The 21,582-nt window shown below is 44.5% G+C and overlaps 1 non-coding gene across 1 annotated transcript; it reads left to right on the plus strand.

The window, feature by feature from the left end:
• Positions 1-225: 225 nt before the first annotated feature.
• Positions 226-332, plus strand: LOC136484433 (small nucleolar RNA R71). The gene has a single exon (XR_010765954.1). It is a non-coding gene; the product is annotated as a small nucleolar RNA R71 (small nucleolar RNA).
• The last annotated feature ends 21,250 nt before the right edge of the window (positions 333-21,582 follow it).

Below are 21,582 nucleotides of genomic sequence, written 5' to 3' on the forward strand. Positions count from 1 at the left end.
TTGGCAGACAGCATGTATACCTCGAGTTGATGCATATCTCCACCTCTCTTATGGGTTTAAAGACAATCTTCATTCCAACCTTGGTTGAAGGCCATCTTCTCAATGAGAGCTGTTCATTGTGTGATTGTGAGTGATAAAAATGCGCCTCCAGTAGCGGCATCCATATTCTCATGGGTGTTGTTTGTCAACTTGTGGTAGAAGGTCTGCATGAGTAGATAATCCTCCATCCCATGGTGAGGACATTCTAATATGTAGTCTTGGAAGCGTTCCCATGCCTTAGGGATAGATTCATCATGTTGTTGCTGAAAACTTGAAATTCTTCCACGTAGAACATTGGTTTTGCCCATGGGAAAGAACTTTGCTAGGAAGATAGTGGAGCAGTTTTCTCATGTAGTATTTCTATCTTTGTTGGCATAGAACCTTTGCTTCGCCTTTCCCAAAAGTGAAAATGGGAAGAGGTGAAGTAATATGGCATCTCGGGTAACTCCTTTGATGGTGAAAGTGCTGCAAATCTCCAGGAAGTGTTGGAGATGAGCACTCGCATCTTCGTGTGCCTTTCCACAAAACTGGCTAAATTGCACCATGTTGATGAGAGCTGGCTTGTGCTCAAATGCATGGTCTCCAATGTTGATCACCGGTCCAATACAGATGTTGGCCGTAGTTGGAGCAAAGAATTCATGGAGAGTCCTATCAGCCATGGCTTCGAAAAGTGGTGTTAAGCTATGCCTTGTCTAGTTGTCTTCCGATTCTAAAGCTAAAACTTTCTTGAGTTTAGTTGTAGTCCTCCTAAATAGTGCTTCTAGATCTGCAATGTAGTTTCTCGGAAGCTCAAAACCAGTCATACATTACCCTGCATAAGATATAAAAGTAGACAGAACAAGGGTGGGCCTGCTAGAGCAGAGGTAAATGGTTTTCTCGATCACATCAATAAGTAAAAGTTTATCAATATCCCTCTTGATTGCCTAGCTACATTCTTCGGCAACGGCGCCAGAAATGTTTGTTGGTATTTATTAATGACACTTGTAAACATTGCTAGAAATGCTTGTTGGCATTTCTTAGAAGAATATATATGAAAGGGGTCTGCAAGCGCACAGATAATATACCATTATAGCACTTCACCCGGGAGTATTCTGGGTATCGGTACCATAGGGAAGGACGGGCAAAGGGAATGTATTGATAACTTGTATGTATGATGGAGAGATAAACCATTACCAATCTTCTATTCACAATAGGGGTAAATCAAGAGATAAGATATATATGTATGATAAATGATAAATGATAATGAACACTCAGAGTACTCCTTTTAGATGGCATTAGAATGTCTAAGTAGATACAATAGAGAAATAATTCCTAAGTCATTCTTAATTACCAGTCAAAGCATACTATGATTAGTGCAATTACACTTAATAATTAGGGCTAAGTTCAACTTCATATCTACATATAAGGGATATTACTAAAGAAGATCAAGAACAGAGCCTGACTTCCTTCGCAACTAGATCCTACTTGACCTATATTTGGGGAGTGGACTACAAAGGACTCAACGAGAGTGTCACACTCGTGATCTACCACATGGTCCAAAATATAGGGTGCATCCGCAGATAAACAACGTATAAGCACCACGCTTACACAATGTGGACCACTCACCCTGTGTACTTTAGAGCGAGCGCTATACGAATTTATCCTTGAACATAAAGACAATCTAGCTATACTAAGCATATAATCAAAGTAAACGATCTAGCTATATTAAGAACAATGTCATCACAAATATAGCCAACGTATAGAATATTAAAGATACAAGAGAGGATACAAGGGCCATACCAAGCCACGGTCTTGACAAGATTAGGAATCCAAGCGAAGCTTGCCTCCCTCTAGATCACATAACTAGCTATGCCCTAAATATCTGTGGAGCTTTGAGGTTCTTGTCTCCTGATCAGGGTTTCTGGAGAAGACAATGATCAAGATGCCCCAGGGGGCTAGAGGCTGGTATATATAGGGGGAACCATCAATCCTGAGCCCTTAGATCAAACCGACTTAAAGCAATGGTGTAGATTGAACCTAGGAGGCGGTGGAGCACCGACGTTCGAAGGATAGGCTGAGCTATGGGCCTAGGGGGTCGGGCGGCCAGCCCCACTAGAAGTGTCCTCCTCTCTGCTTTGGTGGTTTGCCTTCTGGTGTCTTCTAGAGTCTCCTAGAGTTGGTTTCATCACAGATAAGCGCGATTAATTCTGACATTTGGGTCCACCTTGATGGTTTTCTGGATAAACCCTTTAAAAACATAGATTCATGAAAACTTATGGAATTTGTTAGTTTAAACCCCTAAACCTATGTTGGTGATCATATTCAAGCATTTATACAAGTTATATTGATGATTTATGATGGGTTTTAACTACCGTCAACAATGACGCTAGAACCAGGTACCCAAACATTCAAAAATTATTATATGTCGTACTGATGTCTTCTCGTAAGCTTAAGCATTATTTCTTAAGTCACAAGACCAAAGTGGTTTCTTCATATCCAGTCAGTACCATTGTCTACAATCGAGATGTCATTGCTAGAATTGCTCAATGGTCAGTCAAGTTAGTCCAGTACGACATAGAATTTGTGCCTAGGACTGCGATCAAGTCGCATGCCCGAGCTGATTTTGTTGCAGAATGGACGAACCCCGAACCCGAGGAGGTGGCCCAAATCCCTGAGCACTAGCTAATGTTCTATGATGGAGCAAAATGCAAGAATGATGCAGGGGCTAGAGTCGTCTTGATCTCTCAAGAAGGGGATGCCATGAGGTATGCAATTAAAAATTATTTCACTGACCCAACTCCAACTAATAATATTGCTGAATATGAGGGCATGTTAACTGGTTTACGAATTGCCATATCCTTGGGAATCCAACAGCTACTTGTGAAAGGGGATTTAGAAGTAGTTGCCAAATAATCCAGTAAAGGGTATCGAGCAATGAACGAGAACATGGCCGCATATCTATAGGCATATCGAAGGTGGAAACAAAATTTGACGGACTTGAGGTCCAATACATCCTGAGAAAGCTTAACTCGGATGCTGACATGCTCTCTAGTTGGGCAGCCAAATGATAGCACCTATCTGGAGATGTCCTGGATGAAGTGCTAACCAAACCTTCTATCCCGATCCCTAGGACAGGTCCAAACCCCATGCTTGATCCATCAAGCGACGAGGCAATACCCAGCAAATTCCTTGTGAAGTCTATGCTGGGTGATACGGCTCATGATGTCGCTCTAGATGGAAACGGGGAGAACTGGATGGATCCAATCTGGGCGTACCTCATAGACCAGGCTACCTTGGTCGATGATGCAAATATGGAACGAACTAGCCATAAAGCCATGAGTTATCAAATGGTAGACGATATCCTCTACAAACGGGGCCGTAATGGGGTTCTTCTCAAATATGTCACATAGGCCGAGGGCATCAGTTTGCTCCATGACATCCATGAAGGAATCTATAGGTCCCATGCCTATCACAGAACGCTAGTCGGGAAAGCCTTTCGACAAGGTTTTTACTAGCCAACAGTGCTCGAAGACGCCTCTGAGTTGGTTAGAACTTGTGAGTCTTGCCAATTTTTTAAAAGGCATACCCACCAGCCAGCCCAAGTGTTAAACACGATCCCTTTGTCTTGGCCATTTGCCACATGGGGCATCAACATCCTGGGTCCTTTTCCAAGAGCCCGGTGTGGTTACAAATTTTTGATTGTAACGATCGATACTTTCACAAAATGGGTTGAAGCCGAGCCAGTTGGCCAGATAACCAAAGAAAATAAAGTCAAGCTTTTGCGGAGCAAAGTAATGCGCTTTGGTGTACCGCACCGACTTATCTCGGATAATGGTACTCAATTTACCAGCAAAAAGTTTGAGAATTTTTGTGAAAGACATGCCATTAAGCATTATCGGTCCTCATTCTATCACCCGATGACCAATGGACAGGTAGAGCGTGCCAACGGTATAATTCTATAAGGAATCAAAACCCGCATTTTTAACAGGCCCAGTGCCTATGATAAAAAATGGGTTGAAAAGGTCCCTACAATTTTATGGTCAGTACGCACTACTGCTAATCACGCCATGGGTGAAACGCTATTTTTCCTTGTGTGCGGGGCTGAAGCTGTACTTCCCCCTGAAGTCCGATTAAACTCGCCCCGAGTAGTGATGTTTTTCGAAGAAGAGCAATCTGATGTCGTCAGACCGACCTTGAACTCCTCGAAGAAAAGCGTGATATAGTTGCATACCGAGTAGAGAGATATTAGCAAGCCCTTCGAAAATATCATAGCCAGCGTGTTCGCGGCCGGGCGCTAAGCATAGAAGACTTGGTACTCAAAAGAGGCCAGCGCACAAAGGATAAAACTAAATTATCACCCCCTGGGCTGGGGCCATATAGCGTGGTTGAAATATCCTGACCAGGCGCATACCGACTAGCAGAGATAGACGGAGACATCATCCTGAACACATGGAACATGGATCCGCTACAGCGCTTTATGCTTAATAAACTGCGTTCCTGGCCCATTGTTTCCAAGTGTCGCCAACACATGCAACAGATAAGTAATTTATTTTGGTTATTTATTTCCTTTTCTCTGTTATTGGTACCTTTCTCGAGTATATGCACTTGGGAGCTGGGGCTTCCACGCTTCAAATTTTTCTCCCGACAAGTCTTCTACTCTTCATTCAGATAAATTATATATATCCTAGTAAAGAGTCGTGGGCTATCATACTACTACTTACTAGTCTACAAAATTCTCAATAAGCCAAAAATCCCGACTACATGCAAACTACATGGACGCACAGTACGCAGACCGCCCCAAGTCTCAGCTGCTACAGGTCCTACTGCTTGCATATTAAATGGTCAAATGGCAACATCAAAAAGAATAACTAAAAGACTAAGAAGAGTAGTTCTTTACAAAACATACATGACTTATCATGTTGATGAGCAGTACTAATGTTTGCAATGTTTCAGGAGCAGGTAAAAGTTTACTCATCCTCCTCATCATCACTCTTTACAAAAAGATTGAGCATCTCGACAAACGGCTCAATCGTCGGTCTACTGTCCTCAAAGAGCGTCCTAGCCACATCTCTATTGCAGGCATAGCCTTGTGATATTTGGCTAAGTCGAGGTCCGGGACATGGCTCCTCAGGGTACAAACCACATGCCCAGCAACCGTGAGAGCTCCTTTAACCACTTTCTCCTCTACGTCTGCATGACGCTGTTCGGAATCTTCAATCCTTCTTTGGAGTTCTTCAACCTTCTTCTCTAGTGTCGCCTTTTATCCTTCCAAGTGCCTAGTGTACTTGGCATGGTCTACAGACAAGGGAAAGCTTGAGGGTTTGCACGGCAAGGTACAGATTTACACCTAATTATTTAATTACCTTCATTTGAATCCCGAACAATTTGCACCTCCTCCTCGAGCTGGGTCGCCACCATCTTGTAATGCTTGGCCTTATCGCTAGCTTCCTTCCACAAGCTTTGACAGGTCTTCATTCCCTCAATGAGGGCACCCATTTGAGAATGATCATGCTCGGGAAACGGCGCCTCGCTCCCTGGAACCTTGACCTGGGTCGATAAGGCCAGGCTAGGCATATCCGGGGTCAGGACAGCACTAGAGCTGTCAGCACCGGCTAACATGCATGGGGCTTCAGCTGGTCCAGATATCCTGTCAAAAAACGCATAAGTCAAGAGGCTACTTGAGATCGAAAGGGGTGCTTGCACAATTAGTTAGAACTTACGACTTAAAGGGAATGGAGCACTTTAGCTTTGCTTCCTGCCTAGTCGTTGGATTGCTAGCTGGCGAAGTAGATGCCTTCTCCTAAGAACAAACCTCCCGTGCATGTTTGATATTATCTAGACGAGTAAATGCCTCAAATAATCTTCCAAAAACGACCATAGTGGATACCTGGTCATGATTCCGGGGCGGGTCTCTGATTGAGTGCTCCTCACGGGCATCCAGCTACTTGAGGACTCTTAGATTTACTCCGAGCCCTCTTGTTCGGAGGAAGGCTAACATTATCAGGTTTCCCCTATGACCAGAGTTCTCATTTCCACCTATGGGGCCGACCTGGCAGTTGGCGCCTTCTTAGGCTTCGTCGGCTCTGTCATGTCCCTAGTCTTCTTCCTTCCCCCTCGAGTTGTCCATGGCTTGGGAGTGGGAGTCTTCTCGGGAGGGGCTTGCCCTTGCGGCAGCTTTGCCTCGACTACCGTCTGCTCCTGGGCAGACTTCTCCCTGACCTCAACCTATTCCTGGGCCGGCTCACCCATGTCCCTGATAGGTTTAGAGGCTGGGGCTTTGGGAGCTCCTGTGTTGTCTCCCTCGTCATCACTCAGATCAACACTCCCGAGGATGATTCCCACAACGAGGTTCACCTGATAACATAAGAAATAAGATTAACCCAGATGTTAAATGAAGGAAGTCAAAAGGAGATTATGCCACTCACCTCGGGAGGAGGGTTCTCAGCACTATACGGCTGAGGAACATTTTCCCGGCTAGGCCGGTCCGCGCCGAGGAAAAACTTCACCCAACGAGTGATCTCTTCCTCTGACACTTCTGTTCAAAAAACACACTGAAGTTAAAATCAAACACTAAAGGTTAAACTTTGAATAAAGAGGAAGATCGGGAGAGGGACTTTTACCTACACCGACTCTCTGTTCGGGTCAGTCACCCTTGTATATGTATAGGCCAAATCCTGACGCTTCAAGGGAATAATCCTCTGCCGAACAAAGGTCTCGACTACATGTGCGGTCATCAATCTGGCTTCTCGGAGTGCCCGAACACGCTCGATGTGGCCTCTCATCTTCACAGTGACAGTGAGGGATGAATACCACGCGTCACTAACCACGGGCATTCTATAATCGCCTTGATTACATTCTTCTGGTGAAGATTCACTAGTAGAGAACAGACCTTTGATCCTCGATCAAAATGGGCTCTAGTCCTGTAATTTTTTTTGCCCCCGGGACTAGAAATACCTTTAGTCCCGGTTGGAGGCTCCAACCGGGACTAAAGGTCCCTGCCCAACGGCTACTGCGCCAGACAGAGGTGGCAGGGACCTTTAGTCCCGGTTGGAGCCTCCAACCGGGACTAAAGGTATACTTTTACTCCCGGTTGGTGGCTCCAACCGGGAGTAAAGGTCTACTCCCGGGCCGTGGCTGCGCCCGGGGTTGGAAAGTTGCCTTTAGTCCCGGTTGGATCCACCAACCGGGACTAAATGTTCTCCCTTTATAAATCGGCCGTCTCCTTCTTCCTCCCCGAGCCCGAGCTCAGCACATTTTGAAGCTCACTGCAGTAGTGTTCTTGCTTCCTCCCTCCCTCCATTGTTCCTCCATCCATTCTTCGATTCCTCCGTCGATTTCTTCGATTCCTCCGTCGATTCTTCAGTTGTAAAGGTTACCAATCTCATACTCTCATTTTTCACCATTTTCTTATGCCATTTTGTTCACTATATATATTTATGGTTCTTTATTGTGGTTTTTTTCATTTGTAAGCAATTTGAGCTCAAAATCACTTCAAGCTTGCATATTTACATGAAAGAAGGTTAAAGTATATATAAATATAAACTTAGAAAATAGTTAGAAAATTATAGCAAATCCGTACTAGTTGAACTTGCGGACCGTGTTCAGCTCGGCGAGCATGTTCTCTGCCGAGCGGTAACGGACGTCAAGGAGGAGCTTTGATTCTACGAGGGAGAGCGACAACGGTCGTGGAAGACCGTGTTCCCTTCCTCGTAGAATCGGAGCTCTTCCTTGACCAAGTACGGTGCCGTCCGGTGGAGAAATGCTCGCCGAGATGATCACGTAAGCAAGGTCAACTAGTACGGATGGTTATTTATTCACATGTCCCGATATCGTCGCAGTAGTCTGTCAATCACCGTACCTAAACGTAGTATATATAAATAAAAACTTAGAAAATAGTTAGAAAATTATAGAAAATCCGTACTAGTTGAACTTGCGGACCGTGTTCAGCTCGGCAAGCATGTTCTCTGTCGAGCGGTAACGGACATCAAGGAGGAGCTTTGATTCTACGAGGGAGAACGACAACGGTCGTGGGAGACCGTGTTCCCTTCCTCGTAGAATCGGAGCTCTTCCTTGACCAAGTACGGTGCCGTCCGGTGGAGAAATGCTCGCCGAGATGATCACGTAAGCAAGTTCAACTAGTACGGATGGTTATTTAGTCACATGTCCCGATATCGTCGCAGTAGTCTATCAATCACCGTACTTTTTATTTTAACTTTTTATGAAATGAAAAACTTAGAAAATAGTTAGAAAATTATAGAAAATCCGTACTAGTTGAACTAGCGGACCGTGTTCATTTTGGCGAGCATGTTCTCTGCCGAGCGGTAACGGACGTCAAGGAGGAGCTTTGATTCTACGAGGGAGAGCGGCAACGGTTGTGGAAGACTGTGTTCCCTTCCTCGTAGAATTGGAGCTCTTCCGTGGCCAAGTACGGTGCCGTCCGGTGGAGAAATGCTCGCCGAGATGATCACGTAAGCAAGGTCAACTAGTACGGATGGTTATTTATTCACACGTCCCGATATCGTCGCAGTAGTCTGTTATGTGTGTACACTCCCATTCTTCTGTTAATTTGCGAAAATATCATGTGAATTACTTACTTGCCGCAGTAAAAGACGAGAACACAATGACCATTAAAAATATCATTGTTTAGAGATCTAGATAATTTTATAGTTTGTTAATTTTATTTGTTTATAAAAGGAGAAATTTATAGTGTATTAAAAAATGAGTATAGAGAGTAGATGGCAACTGCTTCTGGGTCCTCGGCCTCTCATGGGTTTCCAAAGCGACTTCGGCCGGGCCTTCCTCTCATTCCATGCGGCAAGTGTCGTGATGAGACGAAGATTGTGATGGAGTACCGAGTGAAGAAGGAGGGTCCCAACAAGGATCGTATCTTCTACAAGTGTCCGGATCGCAATGTGAGTTATTTTATCGTATTTAATGATTATGGTTAGTTTATACCTATTTTCATGATGGTTGTGATTAAAGTTCTAATTTTTTGTTTTAATTTCAGTAGGATGGCAGTGGACGATGTTCAGGCTTCTACTGGGAGGAAGAGTATGTTGAACTCGTGCAAAAATATCTTGCACAACAGGCAGATACGGCGGCTAATGAGGCAGTGATCCAGCCGAAGAAGCCCAAAGATATTGCACAATCGGGGGATCTGTCTGCTTTAGTTGAGACTGGTCGCGAAATCCTTGTGCTCCTGAAATGTATTTTAGCTTTAGTTCTTTTAGTGGTAGTTGGGATTGTCTACATTGTAGCGATGCTTTCATAAATTTGTATCTTTTGTGGTGGCACGCATGTTGTATAAATAATTAATTATGATCTAGGTTTTAATATGTTATTTATGTCATGTAATGCAGATGAGCCGTCATTAGATGTATAATGCTGATCGCCGCTCCCAAGAGTTCATTGACGGCGTGCATTCTTTGTTACGTGCGGCCGAGGCAAACAAACGCGACGGTTTCATGTGCTGCCCATGTGCCATATGTAAGAATACGGTGGAATATCCTTGCTCAAGGACTCTTCATTCACACTTGTTCAAGTCGGGTTTCATGCCAAACTATATTTGTTGGACAAAGCACGGAGAAACCGGTGTTGTAATGGAAGAAGGTGAAGAAGAACAATGGGACGACAATGATATTATTCCTGATGGTGCGTGCTTCAATGATACTGCAATGGGAGAAGCTGAAGAAGAGGTAGCCGCAGAAGATGAGCCGGCTGATGATCTTTCTCAGGTCATTCGTGACGCACAAAGAGAATGTGAAAGTGAAAAGGAGAAGATCAAGTTCGAGCGGATGCTAGAAGATCACAAGAAATTGTTGTACCCAACTTGTGATGCAGGGCAGAAAAAGTTGGGAACCACACTAGAATTGCTGCAATGGAAGGCAAAGAATGGTGTATCTGACAAGGGATTTGGAGAGTTACTAAAAATCCAAAAGAAGATGCTTCCGAAGTACAATGAATTGCCCGCCACTACCTACGAAGCAAAACAAGTTGTCTGTCCTATGGGGCTAGAAATAGAGAAGATACATGCATGTCCTAATGACTGCATCCTGTACCATGGCAAAGAGTACGAGAAATTGGATGCATGCTCGGTATGCCATGCGTCGCGGTATAAGATCAGGCGAGATGACCCTGGTGATGTTGAGGGCGAACGTCCGCGTAAGAAAATCCCTGCCAAGGTTATGTGGTATGCTCCTATAATACCACGCTTGAAACGTCTGTTCAGAAACAAAGAACATGCAAAATTGTTACGATGGCACAAAGAAGACCATAAGGTAGACAATAGGTTGAGACACCCTGCTGATGGGTCCCAGTGGAGAGCAATCGACAGAGAATTCCTGGAGTTTGCAAATGACGCAAGAAACTTAAGGTTTGCTTTAAGTACAGATGGTATCAATCCTTTTGGAGAGCAGAACAGTAGTCATAGCACTTGGCCTGTTACTCTAAGTATCTACAACATTCCTCCTTGGTTATGCATGAAGCGGAAGTTCATTATGATGCCTGTGCTCATCCAAGGCCCGAAGCAACCTGGCAATGACATCGATGTGTACCTGAGACCACTTATTAACAAACTTCTCATTTTGTGGAATAAAGAAGGTGTACGTGTGTGGGATGAGTACAAACAGGAACACTTTGATCTGCGAGCATTGTTGTTCATAACAATCAATGATTGGCCTGCTCTAAGTAATCTTTTAGGACAGTCAAACAAGGGATATAATGCATGCACACACTGCTTCGGTGATATTAGAGGTGTATTCTTGAAAAAATGTCGAAAGGTCGTGTACCTTGGCCATCGTCGATTTCTTCCTGCAAATCACCCAGTAAGAAAGAAAGGCAAGCATTTTAAAGGGAAGGCAGACCACCTGACCAAGCCTCGCAACCGAACCGGTGAGGATGTACTCGATATGGTCAATGATGTGAAAGTCGTCTTTGGAAAAGGACATGGAAGCCAACCTATTCTGAAAGACGCTAACGGTCACGCACCCATGTGGAAGAAGAAGTCCATATTTTGGGACCTACCCTATTGGCAAGTCCTAGAGGTCCATAGCTCGATCGACGTGATGCACCTGACGAAGAATCTTTGTGTGAACCTGCTAGGCTTTATGGGTGTGTATGGAAAGCCTAAGGACACATTTGAAGCACGACAGGACCTGCGTTGTTTGAGAGAAAGAGACAACCTGCATCCAGAGAAGACAGATGATGGACGCCATTACTTACGTCCTGCTAGCTACACTCTAAGCAAAGAGGAGAAGGAAATCATGTTTGAATGCTTAAACAACATCAAGGTACCATCTGGATTCTCCTCGAATATAAAGGGTATTATAAATGTGCCAGAGAAGAAATTCTGTAACTTAAAGTCCCATGACTGTCACGTTCTCATGACGCAATTACTTCCAGTTGCATTAAGAGGAATTCTACCTCCAAATGTACGTCTAGCCACCGTGAAGCTATGTGCATTCCTCAATGCAATTTCTCAGAAGGCAATTGATCCAACTGATCTAGCTAAACTACAGAATGAAGTGGTTCAATGTCTCGTCAGCTTTGAGTTGGTGTTCCCTCCTTCCTTCTTTGATATTATGACACACCTCCTAGTTCACCTAGTCAAGGAGATTTTCACTCTCGGTCCTGTGTTCCTACACAACATGTTCCCCTTAAAGAGATTCATGGGAGTCCTGAAGAAATATGTTTACAACCGTGCTCGCCCAGAAGGAAGCATCGCCAAGGGCTATGGAACAGAAGAGGTTATTGAGTTCTGTGTTGACTTTATTCCTGACCTTGACTTGATTGGTGTTCCTGAATCGAGACATGAGGGGAGACTAAGCGGAAAGGGGACACTAGGGAGGAAAACATATATTGGTACGGATGATGATTATTTCAATAAAGCGCACTACACAGTTCTACAGAACTCCTCTTTGGTAGATCCGTATATTGAGACACACAAGGATCTCTTACGATCCGAGTTTCCAGGGAAGACTGAAGCTTGGATTACGCATAAGCACATGGAAACTTTCGGTGGTTGGTTGCGAAAAAAATGTCAATGTGATGAGAGCATCCATGAGCAACTGTATTTATTGGCTATGCAACCATCATGGCATATCGTCACATACAAAGGGTACGAGATAAATGGGAACATATTCTACACAGTAGCCCAAGATAAAAGGAGTACCAACCAAAATAGTGGTGTCCGCATAGATGCCACAGACCCGAATGGGAATAAGCAGACATATTATGGACGCATAGATGAAATATGGGAACTAAAATATGCACCTACTTTGAAGATCCCATTGTTCAAGTGCCAATGGGTCAAGGTGACCGGAGGCGGGGTAACAGTAGACAACGAGTATGGAATGACAACAGTAGACCTTAGTAATATTGGGTACAAAGACGAACCATTCGTCCTTGCCAAGGATGTGAATCAGGTGTTCTATGTCAATGATATGTCTACCAAACCAAAAAGAGGGAAAAACTATAATGACTCAACCAAAGAGCCAAAGCGCCACATAGTTCTTTCAGGGAAAAGAGTCATCGTGGGAATTGAGGACAAGTCGGACATGTCAGAAGAATATGAAAAGGATGACCGAATTCCGCCCTTCAAAGTGAACAAAGACCCTAGCATTTTGGTAAATGATGAGGACACTCCATGGTTACGAAGCGATCATAACCAAGGGACATACGTAAAGAAGAAGTTCACTGCTGTGCCCACTTGATGATATAGTGATTTAATATAGTGTGTGTTTGAGATATTATGTAATAATTGTGAATTCAGATGTTTATTATGTCATGTTTCAAATTAAATCAATGTTTGATTTGGTGGGATTTCTCTCTCAAAAAGGTAAATTAGGATACTGAGTGATGAAAAATTAAAATATTAACGTTAAAATGATGTGAAAACAAATTTCCTGTCCAAAACCAATAGTTTTAATAATTTTAATTAAACACTACATTTTTGCATTAACGAAATAATAAATATTAGTTACATTATGTTTTATAATTCTAACAAAAAATAAAAAAGTTAGGTTATAGATTTTTCCTATGTGCAATAAACAAAAAGAAAATTCATATTTTTAACAAAATAATTTTATGCCTTTTATTTAATTTACTATGTATTTAACAAAAACTATTGCATTTCTATTGTATTTAACAAGACTATTGCTTAAAACAGGCGGGAAACAAAACTGCAGGCACCTTAAGGGTTTTTACTCCTGGTTGGTGGCTGGCACCGGGAGTAATTCTCTCTGATATATAACCTTCAGCGCCTGGCGTAGATCGATCCGCTCGTCTTCTTCCTCGTCGAACACCGCCGCCCTCTTCTTCCTCGCGCCGCGTCCGTTCGCCTTCCGGGACACCGGCGCCGCCCTCTTCTTCCTCGTGCGGCCTCCACCGCGCGCGCCCGTGCCCCTCCTCCGCGCGCGCCCGTGGCCCTCCACCGCGCCCTCCTCCGCGCCCGAGGCCCTCCACCGCGCCCGTGGCCCCACCGCGCCCGAGGCCCTCCACTGCCGAGCTCGAGGTGATATGTTCATCAATCTCTTTGTACATTCTCAGACGGTGGCCGGAAACTGAACATTGTTTCATGAATCTAGAACACTGCCTTTGCTCAATAGAAGAATTTTTTCTTTCTTCATAGATCAATGTTTGTTAACGAAATTTTATCCAAATATATTCATGTAGGGTCTTTTTTTGAAGGATTTGTTGTAGGATATATAATGGTCAAATAGGAACTCAATTTGGATACCCAGTTTGTAAACTAAGCGTTTTTTAGTTTATAAAAAATATCACATGTGATGATGTAAGCAGTTTTGGTTGGACTTGCATGCATGGCTACAGACAAATGAAGGAAAACTTCAACGTTTCTTCATTTGTGAACTTTGAATATACATATATAATATATTAATGTTGCTAAAGTAATATGAGCATTACATATTTTTTCCGAGAAGACTATCTTCAAACTTTATATCTTAGCATCAGAGATCGCCTGTAGAAGAAGAAAATAAATTCTTATCATTTCGGAAATAGTAATGGTTATATTAGCAATAAGACACATATACTTACATTTCATAATGACTTATACTTACATTATTAACATAGAATTTTCTCATATGATGAATGACTACATGGTTCACATGGTACATAGGATCACAACATCACGCACCGACACCGCCCCGGCCCGCCTCACGTCATCGTCGTCAGCACACCGGCCACCGCGCCGACACGTATATATACGTCATTTGTATTCATATGCATGTATATATACGTCGCGGAGCACCGCCGCCCTCGTTCGCCCATGTGTTTCTATGTATATGGTGGAGCACCGCCGCCCTCGTTCACCCATGTGTACAGACATATATACGGCGGAGTGGAGCACCGCCACTCTTGTCACACCGCCCTTTCTCGTGGCCTAGTTGATCAACATTCGTATTATCGTTATCGTTAATGCTAAACAATCACACCAGGGCGAACCGCGCTATTGATGTCACCGACGTGGTTCGCCCTAGTCACCGACGCAATTTGATAATGCATATTATTCGTATATTTTATGCATGTAAGCAAAGATTTGACGTACTATATATTGGTTTTGTTTTTTGAAGCTAGATGGCCGACCCGAGAAACATGGATGAGGAGGAGTTGATGATGAATTTGATCAACACTGGCACTCAAGTTGCCGGCGATGATGGTGCTAAAAATAACGTGCAAGAGGATGCAGATGACGGGAGTCAATACTTAGCTCTTGAACAAAATGAGCAACAACATATTGGCCAAGTATATATTTTTTATTATTAGCTATATATATTATCATATGTCTTATGTGTGCTCATGACATTAAAAATAATGTTTATGTTTTGTAGCCCTCTGGATCGACATCAACAACTACAACGAAGAGTAAAAATGTTCGAGGTCCCAAAAAGCCATTGGAGGGCCGCTTCATCATCTCGGAGTTCAATGTGGATACAGGAGAACCGTGGGGGGGGGGGGGGCGAATAAAATGAAATTTGTGCACCACTGTGGTTTCCTTGTACGGGACCGGCTCCCGATTAGTACCCGTGAATGGAAGAAGAAGACCAATGCTCCTCATATCAGTTTTGTCTCCGATCATGACAAGGCGTTAATTTGGAAAGATGTCTTGGTACATTTCACGCTCCAAACAGATGGTTATGATGATATAATAGATGGTGATGAATTGAAGGAGCGAGTTAGGGATTGGGCAATGAAGAAGATGGCCACCCAGTTTCAGACTTGGAAGAAACACCTATACACGACTTATGTCCAGAAGAACATAGCACCAGATTTTACTGTCCCATGCCCGATCTCAAAGCAGAGGCCCTATTGGGATGAGTTTGTACAGTACAAGACTTTGGAAGAGGGTGTGAGTCGGGTGATAAAGAACCAACATAATGCCCAACAGAAGACATACCACCATACCTTGGGATCAGGTGGCTACCCGACTGCCATTAAGAAGTGGAACAAAATGGAAGCAGACCTTGCCAAGGGTATCAGACTAGAATCACTCGAGTGGGGAGAACGTGCAAAGAATTGGTTTTTCGGTCATGGGGGAACACTAGACCAGGAGACAGGGAAGTGCGTTTATGGCGCAAGACTGCAAGAAGCAGCAGAAAGATTGTTTTATGCTCAGAGAGCTACTGCTAGTGGTGCGTTTAGGCCCAACAGAGAGAAGGATGAGCTGACATACGCCATCGGGACTATTGAACATGGTGGCCGAACTAGAGGCAAAGGAAGTGTCTCATGGGAGCATGGATTCCCTCAGGACAGACCTTCCTATAGAAGTCGCCAGAGAAAGAAGGAAGAAGAGGCACAGCGGCTCCAGAGGTTGGAGGAAGCGGTGCGTGAAGCACAGGAGCGGGAAAAAAACCTTGAAGCGAGAATGTAGGAGGAAATCAGAAGGCAAGTGCAAATAGCAGTGAGTGCAAGCAAGCAGGCATCAGAGCCAGGAATCAACATTAGCCAATCTGTTCAGTTGAAAAGCAGCTGCGCTTCCATGGAGATACCAAATCAAGGGGACACAGGACTGCGCTTCCCTGTGGATGACGTCACTGAACCTTGTACAACGTGTGAGCTACACATTCCGAAGGAGAATTCCACAATCAAGGTGGCTATTGGTCTTGTTAATCCTATCGACCGAACCAAGACACCAAGGATTCATGGGAATATAATCCAAGAAGGATATGCTACCATCTCGGTAGATAAAGCTGAAAAAGGTTTTAGTGATTTGCCTCTTGACATTCCTGGAGGTGATGGCGAGAAGACTCTAGGAGAAGCGGAGAAGACATTCATTCTATGGCGCAAGCGCTACATCATCATTCCAGGGATGTCGGCTCCACCTCCTCCTGAACTACCTCACCATAGGTACGTGCGGATGAAAACACTACATCATTAATTTGTATTGGCTTAAATAATTAACAATCTGCTCATAATAATATGTCATTCCTTTTTTTGTAGCAGATCCTCCCCCAACCTAAATCCAATTGTTCAATCGCCAGATCATCATAGTGCTCTGTATGATGGCATTGTGTTGGAAGACGAGGCTGCATCCACACCATCTCCAAGGAGGTCTCCAACGCCGCAGCCGCCACCTCCAAGGAGGTCTCCAACGCCGTTGCCAACACCTCCAAGGAGGTCTCTGATAGAGCTGGAGTACCCGATCTTTCGGTGAGTGGAGGATAACTACGATTTGGTGGGTGTCGACCCTCGCGATCCGACTACGACGAACAAGTCCGTGGCGCCTTAGCAATCGCTGAACCAACTCCCGATGGTTATTGACCTTGCTGGTGCGAGATCAACCTGATCACGAAGATCAATTCCTGCATGCAATCGAAGAACAAGCAAGAATTTGAGGCGAGCAACTCTGAATATTACTCGAAGGTGGGGTTCTGAATTACACGAAGACGAAGCTTCGGAAGTAGCAATGGCTAACTTAAGCAAAACAAAACCCAAGCCAAAGAGGGGGCGCAGCCCTTGGCTAAATAGGGGGAGGAGGGAGGAAGGAGGACGCCCAGCCTGCCCACAAGGCAGGGAATAGGCGCCCAAACAGCCACACACCATCTCCTTGATTCCCTTTCCTGATTTAGATGGTGCAGCACCTTCCTGGTTATTTCTTGACAAAACTAAAAACACATAGGTGGCGCAGCACCTAGACATTATTCTGGGCAGGTTCATCATGAGCATAGATGGCGCATGCACTTAGGAAACTTCTGGTCCTTCATTCTTCAAAATCATCACAAAGTTTAATTCACGTGCACGAGCTCGAGTGATGGGTCCTGGTGGCGCCTGTGCTGGTTCAGTTGGAGTAGCCATTCCCGTGTCGGTATTGATGTCCTCATCATCCTCCCCTTCTTGAATCGAAGTCGTCCTCGACGGCATCTCCTCACCCTCGCCCGCATATGGTTTCAAATCTGCAACATTAAAACTAGAGGAAACACCATAGTCTGCAGGCAGGTCAAGTATATAAGCATTATCATTGATTTTCTTTAACACCTTGAAGGGACCAGCAGCACGGGGCATCAACTTAGACCTGCGCAAACTAGGAAAGCGATCCTTGCGCAAATGCAACCAAACCAAGTCACCAGGTTCAAAAGTAACAAGTTTACGTCCTTTACTACCAACAGCCTGATTTTTAGCATTAGTGTGCGCAATGTTCTGCTGTGTTTGCTCATGGATGTCCAACATTTGTTGAACACGTGCAATAGCATCGACATGTGGGGCGTCCAAAGGGTTAAAGGACAGCAAGTCAATTGGCGCCCGTGGAATGTAACCATAGACAACCTGAAAAGGGCACATTTTCGTGGAGGAATGTGTAGCACGATTGTAAGCAAACTCGACATGGGGCAAACAATCCTCCCAAAGTTTCAGATTCTTGTCTAACACAACCCTAAGCATGGTAGATAAGGTTCTGTTCACAACCTCAGTTTGCCCATCTGTTTGTGGGTGACAAGTGGTGCTGAAAAGCAATTTAGTTCCTAGTTTATTCCAAAGAGATCTCCAAAAATGACTTAGGAACTTAGCATCGCGATCTGAGACTATTGTATTTGGAACACCATGTAAACGAATAATCTCGCGAAAGAACAACTCAGCAACGCTGCTAGCATCATCAGTTTTATGACATGGTATGAAGTGAGCCATTTTAGAGAATCGATCAACAACCACAAAGATACTATCCCTCCCCTTCTTAGTTCGAGGTAAGCCCAAAACAAAATCCATAGAAATATCTAGCCAAGGAGAAGTAGGGACAGGTAACGGCATATACAAACCGTGGTTGTTCAGGTGTGACTTAGCTTTCTGGCACGTGGTGCAGCGTGCAACAAAACGCTCCACGTCGCGGCGCATCTGGGGCCAAAAGAAGTGCGCGGCCAAAATCTCCCGTGTCTTGTAAACGCCAAAGTGTCCCATGAGGCCGCCACCATGCGCTTCCTGCAACAGCAAAAGACGAACCGAGCTTGCGGGAATACATAGCTTGTTAGCGCGGAACAAAAACCCATCGGTTACATGGAATTTACCCCATGGTTTACCATCCTTGCAATGCAGCATGATGTCCTTAAAGCCAGGATCATCGGCGTATTGTTCTTTCACAGTTTGTAAACCAAAAATTTTAAAGTCTAACTGAGACAGCATGGTGTATCTACGCGACAAAGCATCAGCAATAATGTTGTCTTTCCCGTTCTTGTGTTTGATGATGTAAGGAAAAGACTCTATGAATTCGACCCACTTAGCATGCCGACGGTTCAGATTAGTTTGGCTACGAATATGTTTTAATGCCTCATGATCAGAATGAATTATAAACTCGCGAGGCCAAAGATAGTGCTGCCATGTTTGAAGTGTGCAAACCAAAGCGAAAAGCTCCTTATCATAAGTGGAATAATTCAGACTAGCACCGCTTAATTTTTCGCTAAAGTAAGCAACTGGCTTGCCCGCTTGCAGCAAAACACCGCCTAACCCAATACCACTAGCATCGCATTCAAGTTCAAACATCTTATTGAAATCAGGTAGCTGTAGTAAGGGGGCATGTGTCAACTTATCTTTTAGAATGGTGAATGCCTCGTCCTGTGCCACACCCCAGGAGAAAGGAACACCCTTCTTGGTGAGCTCATGCAACGGGGCGGCAATGGAGCTGAAGTCACGCACGAACGGGGCGACAAAGGCAAAGTTGAATAATCACTCAAAGCTGGTGTTGTGCTGGTCCTAGGCTAGACCGTACTAGAGACGTGAGCCCACGCACAAAGATAGACACAGAATTGCAAGAACAAAGAGTAAAAGACAGCGAGTACACACCCTTGGCATCTCTTGTTTTTTTTTGTTGTTTTTTTTTATGTGCGGCTCTTTTTGCACCTTTTGCCTTTTGTTTTTTTTTGGTGCGGCTCTTGTTTTTGTTTTATGCACCTCTGGCCTTTTTCAGTTTGATGACACTGCCAACACGTTGCACAACTCAAAAAGGAAAACAAAAGGAAATCAGGAACTCTTTCCTTTCGTGTAGCCACAGACTGCCTGATCTCGTATGATCTCCTGTGATACGCCCAAAATGAATCGCAAGGCAAGTGAGTATCCGTTGGAAAGGGCACGAAATATGCTTTCCAAATTGTACCTAAACTTCCCAAACGGACTACGGATGCAACAACTAATGCCTGTGTCCTTGCCGAGATAAATCAAGACCCGAAATAAATTACTTTCCTTTTGTAGGTGGGAAATTGGCGTGCACAAGGGGGTCTATGACGTGGGAAAGATTACAGGAGCATGGAGGACAAAGGAAAAGGAGGATCAAGTGCAAAGATGTGAACTAATACGTGACAGGAACTCAAAACTCTAATGGACTAGACGCCAAGACCAGCAACACGACACAGCGATGCAACCAAAAACTCAACAAAGCAGTAAACTGAATGAAAGATGCAAAGGCTCAAAAGGTCTTGGACAGTGGTTCTAACCTGAAACGTTTTTTGTTGGCTTTTCTGGTGGATGATAGGACGATGAACAAAGCTACAAATAAAGGGATAGATCTCACCGAGCAACCTGAAATTTGATACCACTTGATAGAGCTGGAGTACCCGATCTTTCGGTGAGTGGAGGATAACTACGATTTGGTGGGTGTCGACCCTCGCGATCCGACTACGACGAACAAGTCCGTGGCGCCTTAGCAATCGCTGAACCAACTCCCGATGGTTATTGACCTTGCTGGTGCGAGATCAACCTGATCACGAAGATCAATTCCTGCATGCAATCGAAGAACAAGCAAGAATTTGAGGCGAGCAACCCTGAATATTACTCGAAGGTGGGGTTCTGAATTACACGAAGACGAAGCTTCGGAAGTAGCAATGGCTAACTTAAGCAAAACAAAACCCAAGCCAAAGAGGGGGCGCAGCCCTTGGCTAAATAGGGGGAGGAGGGAGGAAGGAGGACGCCCAGCCTGCCCACAAGGCAGGGAATAGGCGCCCAAACAGCCACACACCATCTCCTTGATTCCCTTTCCTGATTTAGATGGTGCAGCACCTTCCTGGTTATTTCTTGACAAAACTAAAAACACATAGGTGGCGCAGCACCTAGACATTATTCTGGGCAGGTTCATCATGAGCATAGATGGCGCATGCACTTAGGAAACTTCTGGTCCTTCATTCTTCAAAATCATCACAAAGTTTAATTCACGTGCACGAGCTCGAGTGATGGGTCCTGGTGGCGCCTGTGCTGGTTCAGTTGGAGTAGCCATTCCCGTGTCGGTATTGATGTCCTCATCAGTCTCCAACGCCTCCCCCGCCCCCGCCTACCAAGAAGCCTAGCAAGAGGCCAGCCCCTCAAACAAAGAACCAGTCCCCGCCTGCAAAGAAAGCCACCGTGAAACCAAGGGCTATTCCCAAAATAATATCTGAAGAGAAGGAAGAAGGAACTGATGCATATAAAAAAGACATGTCTAGATTCTATGACAAACTTAAAATGAATCAAGAAGCAAGGAGAAACCCGGAGAAACCGTACTTCTTCGTAGCTCCAGATATTCTAAGAAAAAAGGTGACTTCTTACCAGCAACAACAGCGAGAATCTCGTAAGCCGTCCAAATCAACGTTATCGGACTATGACCGCACTCTCACCAAGTCAATTGAGGCGGCACAGAAAAAGAAGCGGGCAGGGAAAGGAGTTGCCCAACTCGGACAACAAGCGCACCAATCAATCCCCCCACTAGTTGTTGGTAATGAATATGGTTCGAATTTAGGATTAATGCATCAGGCAAACATACCTCCGGATGTCGATTTGGATCACCTTGGTGAATTTCTTGATGAGACTGGTCTCGACCTTTACCAGATGTTTGGTGATGGAAACATTGAGAGTGCGGCGGAGGTTGATATTTGGAAGAAAAAATTTGTACTAGGCCAGAGTCTATACAACCCTCAAGCCTTATCTGATCTGGGGACGCAAATGTACCTACTAAACAAGTGGTACATGCAGGCGTCTACCAGTGGAGACTTCTACGTTGGTGTCAGAATTAGAGACGAACATTGGTTCCGTGGCAATGATGTTATGTATGTTGACTTTGCATAATTTCATCAACTATGCCACCTGACCTCTCTGGACAAA

The sequence above is a fragment of the Miscanthus floridulus genome, chromosome 9 (genome assembly GCF_019320115.1).
Source record: "Miscanthus floridulus cultivar M001 chromosome 9, ASM1932011v1, whole genome shotgun sequence".
Classification (NCBI taxonomy): Eukaryota; Viridiplantae; Streptophyta; class Magnoliopsida; order Poales; family Poaceae; genus Miscanthus; species Miscanthus floridulus.